Source organism: Gorilla gorilla, chromosome 1, assembly GCF_029281585.2.
Source record: "Gorilla gorilla gorilla isolate KB3781 chromosome 1, NHGRI_mGorGor1-v2.1_pri, whole genome shotgun sequence".
NCBI lineage: Eukaryota > Metazoa > Chordata > Mammalia > Primates > Hominidae > Gorilla > Gorilla gorilla.
Window position 1 is genome coordinate 98,338,288 of NC_073224.2, and position 4,798 is coordinate 98,343,085.

The 4,798-nt window shown below is 35.2% G+C and overlaps 1 pseudogene; it reads right to left on the reverse strand.

Moving 5' to 3' along the window:
* Positions 1 to 2,737: 2,737 nt before the first annotated feature.
* Positions 2,738 to 3,745, reverse strand: LOC101146452 (olfactory receptor 10R2-like; annotated as a pseudogene).
* Between the last annotated feature and the right edge of the window lie 1,053 nt (positions 3,746 to 4,798).

Sequence of the window (4,798 nt, forward strand, 5' to 3'; positions counted from 1 at the left end):
TATAGCCCCTTACATTTGCCTCTGTTCTACCGAGTGTTTGAAGTCAGAAGTCCTTAGTTTAACTGCTGTAAAACTTAACCTCCAATCTTAAACTGGCAGTCAACAGACACAAAGCAATGCTACTCCGTTGGGAGTTGGCAGTCTAGTGCTGATCTATGAGATTTTGTTATTGGCTTGTAATGAGACAGGTATGGAAACTAAATTATATTTTTGTTACTTACCAGTGGTAAGCAACTATTATAAAATTTGGTATTACTGAGACATACAAGCACATAATCAGACACATTTTTGGAGCAGAATATAGAATAGCTCAGGTGCTTTTCATTTTTTTTTCTAGTAGTTGATTTTTATCATATTTTACTGAAGTATTGGCCTTCTATGAAATGTAAAAAGAAACTGGTTCTTTACTGCAGATGATTTGAGAAGCACTGATGGAGAATTCGAGTTCCTTATTCAGATATTAAGCCAATCTTACTCTTTCCAATGTCATCTGGGTGACCCAATTGTGACAAGAATGTCCAGATACAGTTTGGTGTTGTGAACTGGTTGGCTTCCCCATTTTGCAGGTGTGTTTTCAACTTTCTCTCTTTCTCTTACAACCATGTCAATCATCCTTTTTATTTTTGCTTCTATAATTGTTTTGATGTCTGTCCTGTGTTGTTCTCTCCTGTTCACCTTCTTGATGAGGGCTTATATGTATTTTTTAATACACCTACTATTATTTTAGTGCATTTATAGGTAGAAATACATGTTAAATCCCAAGAGGTTTATTTAGTATGTAATAAAAGATTTCACAACAAAATTCAACATCAATGTTGTTAGAAGTGTATAAAACTCTAATAAGCTCTAAAATGCAGTAAAGCATTTTAATTCAGCACTATGAAACCATGACAGGTTATATACACACCAATAACAATATAGGGTACTAAAATAGTTTAATTAAATTTTATTCATAAAATAAATATAACATCTACACATACCAAAATTTTAATCTAAATGAATGTGCTTCACTGGGCATAATTCATAAGAAACCATTAATAAAACATAATAATTTGTAAAAATAGAACTGTCAATCACATTCTCCCACAAACAAAACTGGAAATAAATAACAGAAGTTATTTAAATATCAGCAAGAATATATCTATAATACATAAACACTCCATTCCTAAATAACATTTGGTCAATAAATGAGAAATATAAACCTGTTAGAAAAAAAAAGAACAGAAGAAAACAATGGCAATAACCAATGTTGTACTTGAAATGCCTTAATTATTTAACCATGAAAATGAAATGAAGTAAAATGAAAATAAATAAAAATACCTAGGCCAAAAACTGGAAAAGGGAGATAAAAATTGGAACAGAGGTTATAATTTTTAAATATAACAAAACATTATTTGTGATTTGACACATTTTAATTTGAAAATCTAAATAAGGTTAACAGGAAAGAATACAGTTATATTATACCCCAGAAAAAAGAGGCTGCATATGAAATATGAACTTCAGTTTTATTTATTATTATTTTAAAAGAATACTGATAATCTACAGCATAGCTAGAGAACTGCACCCAGGATAGTGAGGCATCTGAAATTCAGGTCACATAAATTATGGAAAATGTTTAGACTGTCATCATAACTGTCTCAAACATCTGTGAATCAGGACTCAACTTACTGTATGACACAAGAGATAGAATGCATGAAAAGCAGAGGCAAACTTCAGCTGAAATGAGAGGGGATAATAGTATGAGCTGAGTGCAACGAGAATATACATTTTATGAGGTCGTTGATGCCCAATCAGTGGAGAAGGGTTTCCCTTAGAGATACTGATGAAGAAATTTCTGTACAGGTGACAGATTGGACCAGATGATCACCAAAGTACTTCTCTCTCAAATCTTATATATTCTCATGATAAACTTGAAACTGCGTAGCTTCCTCTTCCTAATAAATTCAGTGTGGAAAGCCACATAGATACCTTTAGCCCAAGATGGGACAGAATGGTTGAATATTGTTTTCCATTCCATTATGAAGCATAACTTCTATGTTACATAGCATAACTTCTACATTATATAAGAAGTGGTTCAAAGGAGCAGTCAGAAAAGCCATTCCAAAATACCTGTTTTGAAGAACTTGAAAGAAATAAAATCCTCTCAGTTATGCAAAGCTTGTTTCATATGAGCTCTACATTGTATATGGTTTCACATTTTGCACTGCTTTTACACTTCTTTTATACTATTTATAAGATACAAATAAAACCCCCATGAAGTAAAACAGGGAAATTACATTATCCCTACCTTCCATATATTAGAATTTAGATTCAGAGAAGAGTCAAAGCTTCAGTCATGACCTAGTGTCCAGTTTTGAATCATCTAATTACCTGTATGGTACAGTTTTCCCTGCCATGTCATACCACTAGATCTAAGCCACCTTCAGACCTGGACACCTCATTTTAAGCTGGACATAACCTTAAACAGAGTGCAGTCAGAGATTTTGGTCAAGCAAGACAAATACAGGGCAAAAAATGATGGCTGCTAAGGCCTTTTTGAGGACTTTAAATCCAGAGGAAGAAGAGAAAGAGGAGGAGAGTTATGTTTTATTGCCAGATATTTTGTAATCTATCTTAATTACAATGACTCCAGGAAGAAAATATTGCTATCTCTGCTTTACATAGAACATGTAGGCCCCAAATGTCAAACAATTAATCCAAGGCCTCACAGTTAGTTAGATAAATAGACTAGATAATCTCATGATTTAAATAATCGTGACACAATTGGTCTAATGGTGTCCATACTGTTAGAAAGTATTCTGATTAGAGTCTTAAGAGAAAACCCAGACTTTCCAATCAGTTTCCGAATAGCAATCTGCACATCGTTGTTCCTGAGGCTATATGCCATGGGGTTCAAGAGTGGGGTGATGATGGTATAGGTCACTGTCACCGGCCTATCTTTGCCTGATGTATATTTGGCTGAGGGTCACAAGTAGACAAAGGAAGCACAACCATAATGGACAATGACTACAATGAGATGGGAAGCACAGGTGGAGAAGGCTTTTTGTTTGCCTTCAGCTGATGGGATCTTCAGGATGGTGCAGACAATGAAGCCATAGGAAATGCAGATAAATATCAAGGGCACAACAAGCACCAAGACCCCAAAGATGAAGATGACCAGTTCACTGATGTAGCTGTCAGCACAGGCGAGATGGATAACTGGTGAAATATCACAAAAGTAGTGGTTGACCTTGTTGGAGCCACAGAAAGGGAAGCTAAAGACCAAAGTTGTTCCCACCAGAGATATTAGGAAGCCACTAATAATACAAGTTGCTACCAGTTGTCCACATTGTTTCCAGCTCATGAGAACAGCGAATTGCAAAGGTTGACAGATGGCAGCATAATGATCATAACCCATCACTCCCAGAAGCAGACAGTTAGTGACAGCAAAACCGAGGAAGAAGAACATCTGGGTGGCACAACTCACAAAGGAGAGTGTCCTGAATACAGAGAATAAGTTGATAAGCATCTTGGGCAGAATAACAATTGTGTAGAAGATTTCAGAGATAGAAAGTATACCTAGAAAGAAGTACATGGGTGTGTGAAGACTGTGATCCAAATGAATGACTGAGATGATGATGATGTTTCCACTCAAGATAATCAAATAGAGGCAGAGAAAGACTGCAAAGAGGACAAGCTGCAATTCCCCAAGGCTGGAGAAGCCCAGCAGTAAGAACTCAGTGACAGAGGAAGAATTGGCCATGAAGAGTTGATCCCACGGAATAAAGTCAATATGATCAGGTCCAGAGATCTTTGGAACTTAAAATTCAGGGAGACCTACCCTCATAAAGTAGCTATGCCAGTCTTGTTTGAATGAGAAACAACAAGCATGGGAGAGAAAAAAGAATTGTAAATTTAACCAGAAGTTCTTCTAAATTGATATGCATTCAAACTCCTATTTTCTGCTGTTGATTTTAGCAGTGAATCTGGGGACAAATGTACACATGAAGTGTACAGTCATTTGCTCAAATAAAGCCTATCTATTAGGTCCCCTACTTGGAGACTTTCTTGCTCCTTCCTGCTCAGGATAAGAATCATCCCTTTGTGCAGTGTATCCAGACTGTATATGCTATTATCCATTAGTCACTCAGAAGCCGTCCAGTTATTAGATCAACTGTCATGGTATCACCAAATTTGTGCTCAAGTAACCTTTATTTTCCTTAATAATGGCTCCAAAGCTCAAGAGTAGTGATGCTGATATAATGTTATTGTTGATCTATTTTATTATTAGTTACTGTTAATATCCTACTATACCTAATTTATAAATTAAGCTTTATCATGGGCATGTATTATAGAAAAAAATCATAGTATATTTAGGGTTCAGTACTGTTCAGTTTCAGACATCCATTGGAGTCTTGGAATATATTCCCTGCAGACTAGAGGGGATTCTTGTAATCTAATGCTATAAAATCCTTTATCTATATTAATTATTATTTTCAATGGTCACTTTTATCCTGATTACTGATACATATGTCAATAAGTGATAGCATGAATAAGCAATAGCACCAATGTCTGACAATTGACATTTCTACACCCGTTTTTAATACCTTCCCCATCTAGAGAAACATCCATTGATCTTTGCGTTACTTAAAGAGCACAGTTCCCTTTTACAACTAATTATATAACCAATTTTTATGCATTCATTTGTTACAAATAAATTGGTTTTGAACTATTGCTATTGTTTTAGGACTAGCTTTATGATTACTCTACAAACTCTTACAGAATTATAGGCCTGATTTCTCCTTACAGAAAAGACATA